Source organism: Periplaneta americana, chromosome 17, assembly GCF_040183065.1.
Source record: "Periplaneta americana isolate PAMFEO1 chromosome 17, P.americana_PAMFEO1_priV1, whole genome shotgun sequence".
Classification (NCBI taxonomy): Eukaryota; Metazoa; Arthropoda; class Insecta; order Blattodea; family Blattidae; genus Periplaneta; species Periplaneta americana.
The window spans coordinates 101,654,339-101,676,342 of NC_091133.1; the positions used below are offsets into that span (position 1 = coordinate 101,654,339).

Consider the following 22,004-nt stretch of genomic DNA (forward strand, 5'->3'; position numbering starts at 1 on the left):
GTAAGCCCATTTTGTTTCAGTTGAGGTAGGCCTAGAAACTATAAAACTGTCTTCGTCGACAATCGTCAGATTTTCAATTTTTAAAACTTTCATGAAATGTTTATTGTATAGACATCAATGGTATTCAATCTTTTTTTGCTAGCGTATACCCAAAAGGATTTCTTTTTACCTTTGCACGTCCAAACTGCATTGTAATTATATGATAAATAACGAAAAAAAAAAAACAATGAAAATATGTAAACTGAAATAATTAGCAACAAATATAATAAAATATGTCAGCATTTTTACATACGTAGTCAGTGGTTCAGTGGAATGTGTACCTATTGAGACAACCCGACTTATCCTTGGGGATACGCTTACCATAGATTGAATACCACTATAATGCAACTCAGTAAGTGAAAATGCAAATTACAAAGTTTTTTTTAGTAGGTTATTTTACGACGCTTTATCAACATCTTAGGTTATTTAGCGTCTGAATGAGATGAAGGTGAAATTGCCGGTGAAATGAGTCCGGGGTCCAGCACCAAAAGTTACCCAGCATTTGCTCTTATTGAGTTGTGGGAAAACCCCAGAAAAAATCTCAACCAGGTAACTTGCCCCGACCGGAAATCGAACCCGGGCCACCTGGTTTCGCGGCCAGACGCGCTAACCGCTACTCCACAATTAACAGTCTAATTGATGAAAACTACATCATGTAAAAATGGTAAAATAATTTATGTACAATTATTTAAGTAGAATTCATGCAAAATAAAAGAAATAAATAAAACGATGCTACTAGAATCCAATTAGGACAATAAAATTATTGATCAGTAGTCTTGCCTCCCGTTTCAGTTACCTGCCATCATATCATAATCTCTTCACACGCACGCAAAATAGCCGCTTACTAGCCATACCAACACATAAGACATCATCGTATTCATCATCATACATAATCTCGCTCTCGCGCTTGTGGAATACCCTACCCAGTGATATCAGAGACTGTCGGAATTTAGTAGCGTTCAAAAGCAAACTTATTAAGCATTTTCTTACTGCTTAGATTAGGTTTAATTTTTACTTAATAAAAAATTGTTTCTCTCTTCTTATCTTTTACAATAAACTGTCTAGCTTTTATTAATCAATTAATCTTTTAGTACTCTGATTTTTATTGTATTTGTAAATTTAATATTAATTGTAATTATAATTGGAATTGTATTCTTAATATTGTAGTCGTAATCCCCTGGTAGAGGGGAAGAGAAGGCATGATGGCCTTAACTCTACCAGGTTAAATAAATAAATAAATAAATAAATAAATAAAATCAATAAATATTAAACAGTTTAACAAATTTTATTTTCCTACTATGCCAAATTTACAGTATAAGTCTATTTTCAGATCTATTTTTTAATTTTTAGGGCATTTTAAAATAATTTTTAGGTCGTAGATGTTTATTTATAGCATTTTAAATATAATTTATGGATCATCAAAACCCTAGCCCTGCGTTACAAAGTGTTTTATATTAAGTGTAAAAAGGTGTGGAGAGAATAAATGCAAACGTTTTTAACTTAACGAATTATTATTATAGGCTCTAATATAGACTATTTCAATGTACAGTTCATTACAACAGGAATTTCTCGCTCTCTCCTAACGGAACAGTAATTCGAAGTTTGCGGAGACTGTACAAAAGACATTTCCTGTATCAAATTGCAGCAATGTGTAACATCTTACCTTTAACAATTCGATCACTTCTTTCTTCTCAAATTCCTAAATGACTTCTTGCATCACAACACTGCCTGACCGCGCGTGACATAACTGTTCACATTTTTACTAATCACAACATCACATTTGAGTCTTGCACCCTCGAGATATGTAGATTAACTACTGGCCACGTCAATTCCACTTTGTAAAGTCCATGGCCCAGAAATGGGGTCCAAGGTGATCTACTAGCTTACCCAACGTGCTAACTGCATCTACGTCGTCGGTACTGTGTTATTATGGCCACCACTGTACCTGGAGTCCACGGTGGCTACACCCTCGCAGCAAAGAAAGCAAAACAATAAGCCGGGTCGAAGAAATGAGAGCAAGTATCGGACTGCATCAACGTCGGAGCGGCACGGGACCGGTTCCGAGTACGACGAGTTCATGAGCCTCTTTTTCTCAACGCTCTGCCTACAGGCCGTCACGAGTTACCTGCCCAGCAACCAGAGCTACTGTGGAGGTGGAGGAGGAACACACAGCGAGGGACGTCATTCATGGACTGGACTGCTTTGCAATTAAATAACCTTCAACGTCAGTTTTACGCAGTAATTGTAACTCTTCATTCTGATTGATTTAATATTTCAAACAAATTGTAACAGATAAATAATTCTATTCTATTTGATATTTCTCAGAACGTATTAACTGTGAAACAAAATATAACTTTCTCACATGTAAATCGTACCACTAGTATCGAAATACAGTAGAACTTTGTTATAATAATAATAATAATAATAATAATAATAATAATAATAATAATAATAATAATAATAATAATAATAATAGGAAATGCGCACAAGTGTGCAGAATAGTTAGTCTATACTGAGTTCAGTCACGGTTTTGGCATTCTTCTTGCAGTTCAGAACATGATATTTGCCACATTTTTCACCACACAGTTTGCATATGCAGTTTTCAGATACTTCATGGAACCTATCTATGGCGCACACTTTATGGTGGAATCCGTGTACCGCCAGTCTGGTAACAACGTTCCTCATTTGCTGATTAGCTCCTTCCCAGCTTCTGTTGGTCATGGCACTGGTGGTGTAAAATTCCTCTTCTACTTCCTTCCTCTTCTGCAGGATCTCGATTAGTAGATTCTCGTAGGCCTCCGTAGTTGGCAGCAGCAGGGAGTGTCGTAGATCTTCCATCAGGTAGGGTTCTCTGGTGAGCAGGTATGTGAGTCTGGACGGTGTGTATTTCGACACACCGAGCACCTTCTTTAAGTAGGTTGCCTTGACGTTCTCCCAGATTTTGAGGTCTCTCTTTTTCAGGCGCTCCCATATTATATGTATTCCATACGTCAGTATGGGTACTATTTTTGCCTTAAATATTTTCATCGCCGTGTCAAGGGTGAGAGACTGTATGTGCTTTACGTCATTCATTGCTCTAATTGCCGAGATCGCCTTTTGTTTGACATGCATGTTGAACGTTGTTCCAGAAGTTTGGAAAGTCACCCCAAGGTACTTGTACGAGTTAACGATTTGTAACCTCCTGTCTCCAATCTGCACTATGTCTTGTTATAGCGACCTCGTTTTGTGCGACACCTCGCCTATAACGTCAAATATTCTGTGGTCCCAACTAATTCCCCATAAGACATGCTTTCCTACCTTGCTTAATACGACAAACGCATATGCGTCTTCCTCGCATATAACGTCATTTTCAACCTCGCATATAACGTCATTTTCAACCTCAGTTTGGAATACAATTTTCTAAGAACCAAAGTATTTTGCTGAAATCTGGCAAATCCTTTACCGTTCCCTTCTATCATAGATCTCTGGAATGCAGGCAGCTTCCCCACCCCATTGTAACCTGCCCGAATTCATGCGGTATTAATGGTATCTGCATGGGGTCAGTTTCGACAGAAAGATTTCACTAAGTGCAAGAATTTTAACAAAGAAGTGAGTGATACTTTAGAAGCTATTAGAATTGTGAACATTTCTATGAAGCTAGAGGAGGGAGTATGAAGCTAGGAGATGGAGCAGTGAAATTGCAACTGAAATAATGAACATAGAATTTAATTTATAAAGTGTGTATTGGGCAAGTGGGAGACAACAAAGTAAAATGACTGATTACTCACTCCTCAGTAAAGTAGTTTGGTGAGTAATGAACAAACTGTTTTAATACAGGATACTGTATTTATAATTGTACGTGTATTTTATTGTGTTCGTGCTATGCTTAAAAGTGAATACATAAATCTAAAATAAGCCTAATTATGTTTATTATATTCCATTTTCCACCTCACTAGACTGATAATATGAATCTCGGTTACTACGACACTCGTTTATAACAACATAATTTTCAAGGTCCCTTGGATGTCGTTATAACCAAGTTCTACTGTATCTCCAAACACATCAACTGTGAAACAAGATATTCATTTTGTATACTGAAGTCAATTCTCCTAAGTCTGATAAGCTGACTTCTATCATGATTATATAAGCTACGCATTATATCTTTCTCAAAAGTCAATCGTATCATTATAATGTATCGAAATTTCTCTGAACACTTTAAATGTTAAACAAGATATTCGTTTTACATATGAAAGTCAACCCTCGTAAGTGTGATAAGCTGAATTCGTTTTATCATTTGGGTTGATACAAAAGTTCTATTTTATAACATATTTTAGACTCTTAAACAAAATACAGCAAATTTAAATAGTTTAATTATGTGTTACCTGGTAAACTACGGCTTTGACGAGACGAGCATGCGCAATGTTACGTCTCTGGAACTTAGAAATTGTCGGCGGCCCATTATTTTTGCCGTTAAATGTACGTTTCTGATTGTTTTAACACAGGAATTTAAAAAAATATTAGTTATTTCCAAAATTTTTTTTTTCAGAAAGTGGACATTTTTACAACATGTTTCGATGTTTGTATGACTAACTTGTTTTAAATGCAAAAAATAAAATGTTTAAATATTTCCAAGGCATCAATAATTCTGTCTGTAAGTTTGAACCAATTCAGACAAATAGATCCCGAGAAAAAGAAAACTTTATATCAAAAATATACAACTTAAGGGAAACGGGCTTCAAAGTTTGTCAATGCACTCCAGCATTATATGATGTGTTGTCAGCATCCTTATCTTCAACTTGAGCACATAATTGGAAACTGAAAATTCTGTAGATTATGAATTAAAAGAAAAATTGAAAATTTTAAGATTTTTCACCTTTCCGGACCCCCTTCACTTTTTAATCCCAGATATAAGCTAATGTTAAGGTATGTATTAACGTTTGAAATGGCGTTTTTTTACTAAAAATTTCTTTGTAATAATGTTAGCTGCAAAATCCTTGTACAGAGCATTGTACGCATAAACAGCAATAACTCAGTGAAAGAAATTTCAAAATTGAGTAATTTTTAGAAAATATATGGCATTTTGAAGAAATAGAATAATTTTTAATTAATTGTTTTTTTTAAGGAATCAAAAGGTGAAATTGAAGTTTCTGATATATGGTTATGTTAGTCTACTTTCATATGTTGTCTGATAAATATCTTAAAAAGGTTGGTTAAAAAATGTAGATTTTCCTCCAAAACGTTAATACATAATAGGCGCTAAATCCGGAGATCGGTGTAACACAATGTTTTCAATTTCTGAAATGTTTGATTGCTACTGGCAATTTTTACAGGTTCTGTGGCAACTTTCGTAATAATACCATCAGATCCAGATAAACTGGCTCCACTTCGATTTTCAAACTTTAGATTTCGACTCGTCCTGTTGCTAGATTCTTATATATAATATATACTTTCGATTTTCTATGTTCCTTGACACAGATTTCTAGCGGCATGGTAAAGCAATTCCAACCACTTCGAATGAATTCTCTACAAATCACAGTTTACAATACTCGGCACGTTATCTGTTACTGTGGGATCAATGTGAACACTCTTGGATGATGAACAGAACTATTAATTTTAGAGTATCTAAGGACTTAAGTCAAATCAGGATTTATAAAACTGTAGCTAAGTCCATTCTTAATTACCATGCTGAAACAAGAGCAGATACAACTAAAACAAAACAACTTCTGGAAATTTCAGAGATGAGAAAAATAACAGGAAAATCAAGGTTAGGCAAATGAAGTAAATATATTAGATATGTGACATACAATATATTGGACTATGGGTAATAAACAGGCGAAAGAAATAGGACCAACACATAAACAAGAATGGCGAGAAGTCATTTAGGGGAGCCTGGTGGTGGTAACACCCCCCCCCCCCGAATTTAATAATGAAATATATTAATAACCGAGCAGTACTGCTAAAAAGTGCGAACTTTACTTGTATAGGTCATTCGTTATCTCGTGAAACCAAATGCTTGTGTGCGCCGTAGCTTGTAGTAAGAACCATATGGTGGGGGTAGCTACCTGCGAGCTAGCTACCTGCAAGTGGTAGTGTAGCGAGGGAGGGAAGCTTCCCAGTCCACTTCTATCCCCTTACGCGCAAGTGGGTTTCACGAGATACCGAATGGTCTACAACATTAAAATATTCCACTTTTATAAACGCTTTTAAGATATAAAAGATGAGTTCAAATGAAACCACGACGTTACCCTTTCTTACATTAGTGGTTGATACCTACTGTTAAAGTTTTATTTAATCGAAATTAACATTTTTTTCTTAGCAAAATTATGTGTTCATTGGTTCGTACCTACATTACATGAACAGCAAATGCAAATAAATTGTATTACGCATCGTATAAATCGAAACTGGAAATTTACTGTAAAGTGGGGTAAATGTGACCATAAAACAAAAAACAACAATTAAACCATATCAGCCCTATTTGTGACTTTAAATAATAGAAAAATACTTAAGAAATGGAGAAAAATAATGAACTTTAAAAATAAGTTCAGTGGATCTGACACCACGGTTTAAAGCGAGTCCTTTTTTGATGGTCATGTTTACCCCAGAGATCAAGTTTACCTCAGTTTACAGTATGGAAAATAGTTAATTTCAGATGAAATAGGAAGGGAGTACGCCACACGATATACCTTATAAGGTCTTCGTAAAAAAATTCTTGCCACACCCCAAAACAAAAACCGAAATGACACACCAGCCAAAAGACTGCTGAAGAGATGGCAGGCCATTTAACTTAGATCCAACACTCCAGAGCCATATTAAGAAGTAGCAGAAGAAGAAGACTAAAACGATAGTAAAACAATTGAAACATAAGTTTATGTGAAAACAAAATCTTTCCTAACTTTTGAACAACCCTATAGCATTAACATGCCCGGCCATAACATTTGTTACACATGAGTGAGCCAAAAAAAAAAAAAAAAGTCAAATACATATTTCATGTTATTTAAATGCAGACTATCGTAAATATGACAAGCCACATTACAAATTATTACTCTACACGTACAGTTCCTTTAAGTAAATTTGTGAACTAATGACATATATCCACTTAAACCATACAATTCATAAATCAAGCCAAATGCCTTAATTTTGGAGCTATAAACAATGTTTTCTGTTTGTACTGCAGACAGCAAAAGTGCATTCTATCAGTTCAATAAAATAAACTACAAAATGTCAATAACCGCGCAACACGATAACAGAACTACATACTGTGAAACGCGTAAAAGTAGGCTATGATAAATTACGAGTCACCTTCATAACAATAACTTGTAAGCTTTCTGTTGATTATATTGCATTATATTTTTCTTGCCAACATAAACTTCCATGCAGGCTATTTACGAACATTAACATTTTTCAAGCAAAGTACATGTTAATTTCCTAAATTTCACCTATCATACATACATACATACATACATACATACATACAGAGCATGGTGATGAAACAGTAGTGTGTAGAATTTAGAATGGTGATTTGGAAGCAAAATTTCATGTTCGGAGTGGAGTCAGGTTTTGTTGCTTTATCTTATTTTTGTTATTTTTTCATGAACCGTCAGCCACTCACGCTTCTCCGACATAATTGTGGTATCATTTAAATGGTATACAAACGTCAGCACTCCATTGCTCCGCTAGATTTAGGTACGAGCATTGACAATGTATGTTTAAAGATGCGCAAAGGCTTATTTCATCTATTCATGTTCATGCATATCTAATCTTTACTACATTTCTGACTGCTGAGTTAAGATTTATTCTCACGAAAAAGTCATTTGTTTATTTATTTGTCTATACCTGAACCAGAAGAGGACTCAGGCATATCTGCACAGTTTTTTTATTAATCTCATTATTAAAAACTTCAGGTTTGTTGCTCACTGTTTTTCACAAAATACTATGAAATTAAATTTAGCGACAAAAAACCAAAGCGACAAATTCTTGTCCGATACACTGAAATACTGAGTCACATTTATTTTTTAATAATATTGTCAGAAAAAATTGTGCATGAGTAAGACGTAAAAATAAACTTGTCCTTAAAACCTGCAATGTTACATTCTTAAAATAAATGAAATTAAAAAAATATAGTTGGTTATAAAGATAGGCCTGTAATTCTGTGAATAACACACACCAAAAATTAAGAGTTATAATTTTCTTTTTGTACAAGGCCCAGCTAGATTTTCCAGTTATCGATGAAGACAAATTACACTATAAATGTAAGATTCATTAATCTCCAGACGAAATGTTTTTACGTAAAGACAGAGACGACGAAGATATAGAGATAGAGACGTCATTAACGAAAAAAGATAGGTAGGCCCTATAGAGTAGCTCCCACGACTCCAAAAATTAAGTAGAGAACGAAAGTGTGATGAATGAACTGTCCAATGAAGATACAAACGTTTCTACGATAAAGGTATTGAAGATCCACAACTCAGGATGACCTTCTGTATGACAGATTAGCAGTAGTGCAGTGTTTTGAAGAAAGAAATCTATCAAATGCTGCTCGCAGATTGTCAAACGTAATTGAGCCTCAGAAGATGCTAAATACCGTCACATTAAGCCTCAGCAAAACATACAGGAGTAGCTCAACTAGATCGCATTATTTGACTGCAGAGCTGCACAGTGTGGAAATGGTTTCAAATGGACTTGGTGTTAAAAGCTGAGCTTTATTTTTGGACAGGACGAGCGATATTACGCAGTTTTGACCCAAAAATACCCGGCATTAGTTAATCGAAAGCGGTTCCCAACGCAACAGATCAAACCCATTGCGCCAGAGCAACCAAGCATAAAATCCAAGACCTAGATGAAATTCAGCTGTTTCAAGGTCCAGCATTTATAAGGTGCGCTGTTAATTATAATCCGCTTTGAGCCATGGGGCACTGTCTTCGTGGACGAAATTTAAAAATATTAACTCGAAACGAAGGCTCTGGAGTTTTTGTATCAAAAGACGGAATTCGGCACAGATACGGAATCAAGCACTGGCTGAAAGACGACTCAAATGCAAACATAAATTATAACTTTAAATATTTTGTAAAGTTTACACTTAAACGAAATGAAATATCTTTATAAAATGTTATTTATTAGACAACCCATGTAAGAACAAGCAGGTGCGATTATTCTATGACAGGGCTGGGCAGTAAGAGCGGATTCTACTCTCTCACGGGGAGCCATATGATTTCTCTTCATCCCCTTTCTTCCCCGCCGAACACCGCGCAGCGTTGATTCAGTGACGGATGAATATTAAGCATCCCCGTTTAGAGTCTGGTTCCGCTCCCGATGTCCAGTTCTGTTCTATGACAAACTGACAGAGGCGATTTCAAGTAATTATAATTAAATGAAATGTATTTTATTTACTTATTTATTTATTCACTTGCTTATTAATTTATTCATTCACTTGCTTATTAATTTATTCATTCACTTACTTAATAATTTATTCATTCACTTACTTAATAATTTATTCATTCACTTACTTATTAATTTATTAATTCACTTGCTTATTAATTTATTCATTTACTTATTGATTTAATCCGGTGGAGTTAAGGCCATCAAGGTCTTCTCTACCGCACCACCAGAATAAAAATATTGAGAAATATGGGGAGAGAAGAAGAAAAATAAATAAAAACAAATGCAAAAAGAGGGGAAGAAAAAAGTACAAGTACAAAAATATCACAATACGCACAAAGAGTACTAATATAATTGGCCTATATTAATTGTCTAATATTTTTTCTGATTAAAGAAAATGACTAAACATCTCAAAATAAGTAATTGACTGTACAAATTTCAAGGAAACAAAACATTAACAGTTTCTAAACATTTACAATAAAGTTAAAATAATAGGTTTACTGCATTGTACTCTACTCAAAGTTTACTAAGTTTGTTTCTCAATACTATTAAATTCCAACAGTCTCTGATGTACTGGATAGAGTATTCCACAGGTTCCATTGCGAGATAGTGAATGATTTTGAACACGCTGATGTTTTCTGTATTGGTATGGCTAGGATGCGGCTATTTTGAGTGCATGTGTCGAGACTGTGATACGATGATAGTTAATTGAAGCGGGAGGCAAGGTAGTTAGGTGTAGAGATGTGAAGAACTTCGAAAAGAAGAACAAGGGAATGAAAATTTTCATATTTCAGGCTAGTTCCAGACTTAAATTGTCCTCTAGTTGTTAGTGTATGAACAGGGTAAATCGCTTTAACCGAATATGGTAGAATGTCCTCCCAAGAACATCTTACCGATCTGAAATAACAGAAATTGTCCGCGAAGAGGATTAAAATTCAGCAGAAAAAGACAAGAAAAGATGATCCAGTACGTTCGTTCCAGAACTCAACGAAGCTTCTCTGTAAATCCAGAGCAGCAATTTAGCGACTTCTACTTTCGGAGACCTATTCCTGGTCCAAAGGATAAGAAACTGCTTCAGCGGGAATACTACAATACAGACGAGGAAAGCGGCTTTAATTTCCCCTAAGTACAATCTATCTTTCTGTAAAAAGATATATTCACCAAGGTGATGTGCTTTAAAGATACAATTTTCCTGCTTTCCTGCCTCAAGATATAGAGTGAATCGTATGTTACATTTGTTCGGAGCAAATTTCTTCATGTATAAAAGGATAGAACTAAAATTATTTCAACCATTTATTATCATAATACACTGCTCTCTTAAATTGACTGAGCATATTGGGAATTAAATCAATGGCCTTCCCAAAACACGCAATAAAATGTTTCTTATAAAACAATTTTCATCTCGAAAAGAAAGCAAAAACGAGCAAAATTGTATTAAACTTTTCTGTTATAAATATCTCACAGAATAACCTCCTGATATTAATGACTAAGGAGCGGATTTTTATGTGCTAAAAAATTTAAATATATTTATTTTTTATGTAGGAAAAAGTACAAAAATATTTGCTAAAAACAAAAAAATATTTTTTTAATATGACAAAAATACCTTACTTAGCTTGAAAAAAAAAAATGTTACTATGTACTCACCAACCACACTTGAGTGCTAGTAGTTGGCCGAGAATTGCAGTGAACAACAACGGTCATTTCCAAATTCTCCATCACAAATGCATGCCGATTATCTCTGAAAAATGACTTATACTGTGAAAACGATCTTTCCACATCACAGGACGTCAGACGTGCATATTTAAAAAAAGAGGAATGTCACAAACACAAACACCGTCAATTTCACCTACAGGCACACCCTCCAATACTTGAGCAACTTTACACATTTTTTTATATCCACTGTTTTTCCCAAACACATTCTAGAATTTGTCCCTTAGTACTTGTATACTTCTGAACCTGGTAGCGAGTCTAGTTTAATTTCCACAGCACCTCCCTGTTTCAGACAACAGGTTTTTGGATGTTTCGAGTTTTTTTTTTATGGTGTCACACAAAAAGCTTAGATTTGCTAATAGGAAAGCCAAATCGTTTTTTAAATAACTATCTTTCTGTATATCTTGAAGGATATCGATTGACGAAGCCCGATAACAGGGAATCACAAGATACATTGCCTTACTTGATGGACATGGGCGAGAGGCGAGAGATTTGATTAAATTAAATAATGATCATACCCGAGCTCTTATCTGTCGTGTTTCACAAACAAAGCGTGGAATGAAATCATTTTTAGCAACAATAAACATTCCTAATTATGTGTTGCAAGAGCTCTCCTTCTTGTCCATGTTAATTTATTCTCTAATAATAACACTGATATGCTGCCTAGCAGTTCTCAGAACTTGTGGCGATACTATTACAAAAATGGATCACGGATGCACCACACAGCGCTTAGAAACACGAAGCAACCAAGAATTCTTAAAAAGATAGACTAACGTATTTCTGAGTAACATAAATGATTTAGTTTTAAAATGTTTAAAAGTTCTTGTAAAAAATTATTTAAGTAAAAATAAAAACTCCAAGATTTATGTGTTTATAATAGAAAATATGTATTTACATAATTTTTTGTGAAAATATGTGTTTTTATGTGAAATAAAATTCGAGTTTTAAACTTGAAACCTCATGTTCGGAATTTTTAACTTTGTTAATTGTGTTTTATCACACGCAAAAATAATATTTAATTACATAGAAATCCGCTCCTTATTAATGACGTTACTTATGGTTCATTCTGTATACATACAGTAAATAGGCTGTAATTGATAAGTGTAAACATTTTACCATCCTACCTCCGTCACAACAATCACAACTTACAATATATATGTGTCGTTAAATAGGCTGTAAAATTTTCCTCCTATAAAAACTGAAGCAAACCCACTATAATCAGGTAATTTGAATGCCATTGAAATGAAAACCTACAGCAGACCAGACAATGTATCAGATAAGCTAATAGATTCGTTCCAACAACAGTCAGGAACCGTCCGTAACCATCGTGAGCATGTGCAGTACAGAAAAAGCGTTCCAACACAATCCGAACCTGTCCTGAACCGGAAACATGTACTGCAGTCGGGCGTTCCAACAAGTTTTTGACACGGGTTCGGAACGGTCAGAAATAGTCCGCAGATTGAGGCATGTATAGTCCCACCATCGGATCTGTGGCCCCGTAAGATATGCGAACTGAATCTTAATTCCTTTTCAGCCTCGGTAATTCATTTCTCTCCCTGTATTCTTATTTCTCTCTTTTCTATCCCTCTCTCTTTCTCTCTCCCACTACTCACAATTTTGAGCCTTCTTGAGGGACAGTTTATTTGTACTTGCAGTCCAATGTTGTCAACTCAACATGAATACTGTAGTACGGAGTGGGGAAAGAAATAATATTCAGCAAGTACGTAATAGCATTTTGCGATGAAAAGAAACAAACAGGTCAATATCTGTTTCCTATAAATCAGGCAACGAAAAGAGCAGCTGCGATTACATGTGAGGCTTATTTTATTTCAATTGATTACGTATTAAAATTACTTACTTAACTAATACTAATATAATACAACTTTATGTAATTTATATAGGCAGGTCAGAGCGCCTAATAAAGAAAATCAGGAGAGAGGGAGTCTGTGCAGGAGATGAAAAGCTAGAGTCAGCAGGGAAGAACAGACCAAGGGAACCTTTAATTCTTGTAGATGATATGGAGCGATGTATTTTAAGAAGAAAGATACAAGAATTTTATACGATGCAGAAAGAAGTTCCGACATTGGAGAAATTATTGAAGGTTGCGAGAGAAGCAATAAATTTCCATGGAGGGAGAGAAACGCTACGGAAAGTGATTCGAGACATGGGATTTAGATTTAAACACTGTAGAAATACAAGATGTATTTTGATTGAAAGAAATGATATTGTAGCATGGAGGGCCAATTATTTAAGAAAAATTGCGAAATTTCGCAGAGAAGGAAAGTAGATTGTGTATTTAGACGAAACATGGATACATCCACATTATACTGTTAAAAAATGCTGGCAAAGCGATAATGTTTCTGATGTAATTTCAATTTAACCAATAAATATCCACTGTAATAATATAATTATCTGCAAACAATCGTAAGTCAATCAGCGTCATTAGACCTACTTAAATTAAATTATGAATAAGTTATAATTAACCTTACATTATTATAAGCAATATTCAAGAGACATGACACTGTTTGGCGGAAGTTTGGCAACATCCCTATTCGGCAAGGTTCGTGGCCTGCTGTTTGACGTAGTGGGAGAGAAACGGTTGGAATGGGGTAAGTAGAGGCGTTAACTTTTCCAAGAACGACGACAGCGCTGAAAGGGCGCAGATCCGATGGTGCGACAATACGGAAGAGTACGCAAGACGCGCATGCGCATAAGCTCACCAACGTCTCCTGGATACTGAAGAAAGACATGATCGACTGTTCACATCAATGTGGTTAAAGATGAAAAGTGACAATACAGACGAATAATAAAACTAGAGATTTAATTTAAATTTTCGCCAAAAAGAAAGGGAATGGAAATTATTTGGGTATTGAAATAGTTAATTACAACTTCAACATGCAGCTTTGATTAAAAGTGTAATAAATAACGTACATACATTAATAACTAAAAAAAAGAACTATTTTTAGATGAGAGTCCCCCAGTACACGACACTGAATTAGCGGAATTCTTGCCTTCCATATTTTTTGTCATCTTTTTATAGAAAATGATCGAAATTCTATTTTCTGCAATTAGAATTAGCTGCGAAACGATGATAATAATAAGCAGGGAACGGATTTATATGGACTAAAAATATATGAAATATGTAAATATATATGTAGTTATTTTTACCAAAATATGGAATTAAATATGGATTTTTACCAAAATATGGAATTAAATATGGACTTAAAATTATAAAAAAATGACTATGTACGTTAAATATTGGTACATTTTAATCAAACTAAACAAAAAATATAATGGACGTACCTTATCTTCCAATGTAGTTTCAACAAAACACAATTTTTATTGTCTGTTACCATAACAATAGGTTACAAACATTTCTTTCAAGTGCTGAAAAGTGAATCTTCTTCTATTGTCTCTGAGGATAGATTTATACTGACTAAAAGAGCGTTCGACGTCACAAGAAGTAACTGGTACATAATTCAATTTCACAATGTCTGCTGGGGATAAGTCCAAGTTAATCTTCACTGTTGATTCACCACTCATCACAGCAACAACCTTTTGTAGTTCTTCATATCCAGGGTTTTTTGAAAGTACAGTGTCCACCTTAGCTCTTACTGCATCTGCAACTTTACCTCTACCACGATTCAGTTGTTCCACAGTACTATTTATAATTTCAAAACTTTCAGATAGTGAAAGGTGCCTATTTTGGAGACTTTTGAGCGTTTTTATGATGCATGAAAATGTATGCTGAATGTGAGCTAAGTCATTCTTCACACTTATGTCACAGGTAACTGTTTTCGCAGTATCAATTGAGACTGCATCTTCAGAGTCCAATGCAAGGAGAACATTGTTAATAGAGTCTATATGTTCGGCATAATATTCAACTGCTTCTAGCCATGTACCCCATCTAGTTAAAATTGGCTTTGGTGGCAATGGAATTTCAGGGTACATTTCTTTCAACACGTTAACTCTACTGGGAGCTTTGAGAAATACTTTTTTCACTGATGAAATCAACAAATCTACTTTAGGGAAATTGTCTCTGACCACTTCTGCCACACGATGAAATGCATGCGCCACACAAGTAAAATGAGTCAATTTAGGATATACAACAGATAATGCTTGTCCAGCTTTGACCATATAAGGGGCAGCATCGCTAATAAAGAATAACACATTATCGTACATAATACCCTTTGGCCACAGGATACCCATAGCTTCGTTGAACAGTTTAACTATAGTTTTGTTATTGCACTTTTCTAGAACATCACAATGTAAAAGAATTCGTTCAGAATATTGTTCACTTAACAAACCGATAACTACATTACCAACAAGTCTACCTTCTTTGTCGGGAGTCTCATCAATGGAAACCCAAATTGAACTATCTTTAATTTCATCTCTTATCTTCTGTATTGTCTCATCGTAGATGGATGGAGCATACGTCTTCCTAAGTGTTGACTCATCCGGGATTGTATGTTGAGTATATTTTTCAAGGAATTCCCTGAAGACCTTATTCTTTAGTTTGTAGAGAGGAATATCAGCAGAGATGAGAGAACGGCACAGGTCGATGTTAAACTCAGATCTTACATTCGATGTTGTTGGTTGTGTTAAAAACAATTGTCTCTGCTTGGAATTTAGTTGTTTGTTGGCCTGATGTTTACTAGTTGTAATGTGTTGTTGCACCAGGAACTTTTGTGTAGATGATACTGCACACTGACACAAATTACAAAATAATATTTTATTGTCAGTTGATAAACCATCTTCTTTAAATTCTGAAATGTAACTTGTTAGTTTTGATTTTAAATTGACTGAATGACGTACTTTTGGCATATTTACCGTCTTTATAGTATGATTTACAAAACTGAACCTATGTGTACTCTGACTGGCATTTAACTGTTGAGCTGCACAACTGAAGTCTGTTAAAAATTTTAAATTAAATTAATACAGTTTTGTAACTTACTTTCCCATTGTTGATAGGACTGCTAATTTTCAAATAACTCTGATGTTAAAGGGATTACTGAACATGTGTTTAAATCTCTATTGTTGAAATGTATTTTTAAAAGTTAATGGAATTTTGTTTTGTTTTATTGTTAAACCTAATATAATATGGACTGTTTTATATGAAATATGGAAAATATATGGAAATTAACGAAAATATGTACTAAACTCTAAAATATGGAAAAATATGGAAAATAAAAGTAGGATTTTTCAACCCTACACATTGTGAAACATAAAGATAATGCAAAATATAAATTATATTAGCTTTATAAGTAAATATGTATTTACATATAAATCCTTTCCCTGATAATAAGCATCCCGTTCTTAGCAATGATGATCACAGTTATAGCATCTCTGGATTTAGTACATAACGATCCGTGAAAGCGTTCCAACAGCGTCCAGTCCAGTTTCAATCCCATAGCAGATGCTCAACTAGCGCATGTGCATAAGATGGTACAGGAACCGTACATGAACTGATCCATGAACCGTTTGTTGGAACGAACCTAATATAGTAATTATTTAACGACCCTTTGAAAGTTCGTAGGCTACTACTAATCTTACTTACTTACTTACAAATGGCTTTTAAGGAATCCGAAGGTTCATTGCCGCCCTCACATAAGCCCGCCAGCGGTCCCTATCCTGTGCAAGATTAATCCAATCTCTATCATCATATCCCACCTCCCTCAAATCCATTTTAATATTATCCTCCCATCTACGCCTCGGCCTCCCTAAAGGTCTTTTTCCCTCCGGTCTCCCAACTAACACTCTATATGCATTTCTGGATTCGCCCATGCGTGCTACATGCCCTGCCCATCTCAAACGTCTGGATTTAATGTTCCTAATTATGTCAGGTGAAGAATACAATGCGTGCAGTTCTGTGTTGTGTAACTTTCTCCATTCTCCTGTAATTTCATCCCGCTTAGCCCCAAATATTTTCCTAAGCATCTTATTCTCAAACACCCTTAACCTATGTTCCTCTCTCAGAGTGAGAGTCCAAGTTTCACAACCATACAGAAGAACCGGTAATATAACTACTAATATAACCGGCTACTACTAATCAGTGACATAATATGATACTGCAGCAATGGAGAGGTTAGAATGGCAGAGAAAAGTAAGTAGGGAGAAAATATTTCTGCTTTCTCGTATAATCCACCAGAAATCAATGATAATAGTTTTGGTGAAGAGCCCTCTGACTATCCACGACTGCACTTTTTGTAAATTAAATGGTATTCCATAATAGCCGAAGTTCCTCTAGGTATTTGATGGAAGTACTACTACGTACTACTTCATATTTGAAATACTTACTGCTCACGCATTTTGTCAAGACACTCGCGATGTGGAGTACGGGAACAACGTTTCTGTGAAGGGGTAGGAGTAGAAAGGAAGGTCGGGCGTATGTCTATCGAGTTCAAGGCAAAAACTAACTCATTCCCCTATAATTCGTAAGTAGACTCATCTGATCTCGTGCGCAGCTCTGTAGGAAGAGTGAGGGAGTGACTTGACAAAATCATGAGCTGTACAAATGGCTTTTTAAGAAACCAGCAGGTTCATTGCCGCCCTCATATAAGCCCGCAATCTGTCCCTATCCTGTGCAAAATTGATCCAGTCTCTATCATCACATCCCACCTCCTTAAACTCCATTTTAATATTATCCTCCCATCTACGTCTCTGCCTCCCCAAAGGTCTTTTTCAATCCGGCCTTCCAACTAACACTCTATATACATTTCTGGATTCGCCCATATCAAACGTCTGGATTTAATTTTCCTAATTATGTCAAGTGAAGAATACAATTCGTGCAGTTCTGCGTTGTGAATATTTGAAATAGATATAGTAAATTCATTATAATGTTCAGTGGTAAAGTTTTTTCCCCTCAAAAATATGTACAAAGAAAAGGGGGTGCGTCTTAAACGCCGAAAATTAAGGTTAAGTACACAGTGACAAGATTTTCAAATAAAGAACACATAAATAGTGGCTCATTTCTTCTACAACATCTTCATATTTGTTTTTACGTCCTAACATAACAGCGAAAAACCGCTAACACGAGTCGTCTCCGATATCTAATGAACAGACTACGACGAAAGTGAAGTTGTGTGCAATTTGCATAGACTTAGAATTTCGTGAATTACATTCCCGTTGGACGTCGAGTAGAAAGAACCTGAGCGAGAGAGCATTTCAGTCTGCATTAAACAACTACAACGGAAATGCATATGTATGGTTGAGGATCACAACTGCATGTAACTTGAATCAGACCATGACAGCTATCTGTGGACATAATTCAATTCTGGTACTTTCTGTCATTAATATATAAGGTTATTAAAAATTAAGTTCCCATTTTAAAACGGTAATGTTTGTCAAATTTTTAGATTCCACAAAAATAAAAACACTAATTTGTTCGTAAATAAATGGGATTTTATTAAAATAAGAAAATATTAAATATGACCACCACCGTGTTGTTCAATAAGAAATAGTCTTTCTTCTATGCTATAAACGGCATTATTAAGCACATCCCTAGGGATGTTTTCAATGACATCCGATATTGATTGTTTCAGTTCCTCACGTGTAGTAGGTCTACAGTATTAAGAAATACCTTTTCTTTTAGATAACCCCATAACCAGTAGTCAGTTGAATTTATGTCTGGTGACCTAGAAGGCCAACTGTTCGGAAAATGCCTACTAATTACACGATCACCAAATGTGTTGCGCAATAGTGTTTTTACATTACTGTGTATGTGAGGTGGAGCGCCGTCTTGCATGTTTTCGATTTCATGATTCTGTAACGCTGGTACTGCAAAGTCTTGCAACATTTGAAAATATCGCTGCCCAGTTGCCGTCACTGTTTTTGTTTGTCCATTTTCAATTTCTTCGTAGAAATACGGTCCTATTATGAAATGTGACGTAAAACCACACCAGACAGTAACCTTGATATCATGTAATCCTTGCTGTATAATTGTGTTCGGATTATCTTCTACCTATATCATGCAATTATGAGTGTTAACACTTCCGTTCAATTCGAAATGTGCCTCATCTGTCCATTTCTCAATCCATGTAACGTTCGGTATCTTCTCAATGCACATGCATATTGTCTATTGGATTCGCAATAGCACTGGAGGAGGCCAATTCGAACTAGTAATGGTAAAACCATTGTAAAAATTATTAAAATTACTCTCCTAAAATTGCCGTATGTATTCTGAACAACAATTATTGTTTATACAAGCGTGACACAGTTACCATAGCAACGAAACACGCATCGATAAAAAAAACCAGACCTTCTAAACAGCCAAACTGCTGATATGTGCAAAATGGGAACTTACTTTTGAATAACCTTATATTATACAAAAGTGTAATCAGTCCAACGTCAGCAAACTAATCTAGGTTATCACTCCAGCATGTCCCTTTCAATCAGGTGGATAGGTTTGAGAAATCTAGTCCAGATTTACATATGTCGAGGAAGGATGCAAATTCATGAAGCGTTAACCCCTATGCACAGTAATGTTCTAATTAACATATCGATATAATACGTTCAGTCATAGTTAACTGACGACGCTAACAGAAGTCGCGTTGCTAGATCACGTATTCTGGAATCGGTTACGAGTCCTACTGTCACCAACAAGTTTGTTGGAACTAAAAATTTGTTCAGTTTTGGAGTAAATACGTTTCCTTTGCAATTTAAAACCAACAATTTTATTTAGAAGTAGCCTACCTGTCCCTACCGGGCGGGCACTTCAGCTAAAGGAGGCTTCCTGTCCATCGGTGGAGTTCCGTGCCGATTGTCCTGCTTGGCTCAGCCGGCTCCACCAACCTTAGCACTATGCATTCCTCTCCAGCCATCAAATCTGTATACTACGACTCTGATGGTGTGTTGCATCTCACAAATATCTACATGTGTAGTCACATCCTCGTCAGGAGTGAAATCCTCCGGTGTCTATTTAGAAGATCTATAAATTGTCTGTAATCCACCACCACTGCCACCTACCAAACTTTGGACAAACCACGAGGAACGCTCACGATGGCGGACGGCCAAGCACACGTCAGGTATACACAGGTGGTGCCCTATTTTTCGAGACGGAGATGGGAAAATTGTGAAGAGTGCTCCTTTTGGTAAATATATTGATCGTTAGGCTAGGAAAAGTTGAAGAAAAATTAATTTTAAAAAATTTAAGAAGGAAAACATTTAAGAAATGTTACGAAGTAATGGTAATTCCACCGCTGTTTGGATCCGAAAACTGGATGCTTGCATGAAAAGATATGAATAAAATTTATCCATCCGAAATTAGATTTCAATGATATGCCAAGGGCTGTATTTAAGAGGATTACATAAGAAAGGAAGATGATCGACTTGAACTAAATATTTATGCTATTGCTGAAAAAATATAGGAATATTGAAATGACTGGAAATTTCATGTAGATGATAGGCAAAAAAAAGAAGAAAAATCGGACTGTCTAAATAAATATCTAATTACAAACCAAAAAGAAATATAAATATAAAACGACAATGAATTTGACTAGTAAGATCGGAAGAATCTACGTAAAGAACAATTTTTGGTTCTACAGAATTTATCTGTTATGGTAACAATGATTATTAAAGGAGAAAAATTCGCTCCGGCGCCGGGGATCGAACCCGGTTCCTTGTAAAGATTAATTTTTTCGTCCTACAGAATTTATCTGGAGGAGAGGGATTCGATCCGGTGCTGCGGATTCAACTTTGGCGTAGCTCAGTGATTAGAGTGCTTGGTACGTAGAACCAAGGACCCGGGTTCCATCCCCGGCGCCGGAACGAATTTTTCTCTTCTAATAATCAAAATCCGAACAGTTGCACTACCTAAAATGTGAATGGAGAAGAAAAAGATGAAAAATACAACGGTAACATATGAGAAATTGGTCAGACTTTTTTAAAAATCGTTTTCGTATTTTGTAACTTGTTAATTAAGATACTCAAACACGAACAATTGTACGGCATTTTTACAATACGGAAAATTGAAGCAATTTATACATACTTTATGGATTTTAAGTTCTTAATATTTTTGTGAAGTGCTAACAGAAAATGATATATTTCAGTTTTTAAATACACTATAGCCTATTACTTAAATTCAGTGTAGAATAGGTTTTCAAGTTCGTAATAATAAATGTACTTGAAACTGCTCTAAGAAATAATACCAATTTATCAAAACAGGAAGAGATACAGTACAACGTATTGTACGTAATTCTAAACCACTGAAAAAATAAAAATAAAAAAGTATTGAAAAGCGTTTAAGGAAAGGACAAGCAGGCTTTCGTAAAAAATCATCGTCGTGTGGATTTCGTTAACACCTTACGTATATCTTTAGAGCAGACAAACGAATGCAACACAACTCTTTACACCACATTGATAGATTTCGAGAGAGCATTTGACTCTGAAAAGAGAGGGATTTTGTGTAAAGTTTCAAAACATTATGGAATACAGAGAGAAAAAATTGTTTATTTTATAGAAAAAGTGAATATATCTCCTCTACCAAATTTATATTTTATTCTTTTCCTCAAAATCGCGATTTCGACAGTGTCTTCCAATTTCAGGCGGAACACTTTCTCAGGCCAATAAAAATGTCCGGATAATTCAGTTAAAGTGTCATTAAGCGATTATCAGAGTTCATTGCACTTCATCCTCCTCCAAATGCAAAGACACAGCATTAATCAATGGCAACCACAACTCTGAGCAAGTCAAGTTCAAGAACAAGAATTAACCCTTCTGTAGCCTTCCTCGTCTCGGCCGTCCTTACTGGTTCGTACATCTACCTGACTGGCATACAGCAATGCCGACGAAATTTAACCCAGCGAAATAAAGTCGTGCAGAGAGCGAGCAATCACCTCTCCGGAACAGCTACAGCAAACCATCACCATCCAATCCGCCAAGGTTACTAGGTGTTTGACCAACCA

General features: G+C 35.4%; 1 protein-coding gene across 4 annotated transcripts in view; it reads right to left on the reverse strand.

Annotated features, from left to right (window-relative positions):
* spoon (A-kinase anchor protein spoonbill) overlaps nt 1-22,004 on the reverse strand; it is a 189,430-nt gene that overhangs the window by 92,293 nt on the left and 75,133 nt on the right. The window contains exon 1 of one of the 4 annotated variants that reach the window (XM_069815970.1): nt 1,703-1,841. The exons of the other annotated variants lie outside the window; for them this stretch is intronic. The gene's annotated coding sequence lies outside the window, so the exon portion shown is untranslated. Of the gene's footprint in view, nt 1-1,702; nt 1,842-22,004 lie in introns of those variants that run through there. 4 annotated transcript variants of the gene reach the window in all.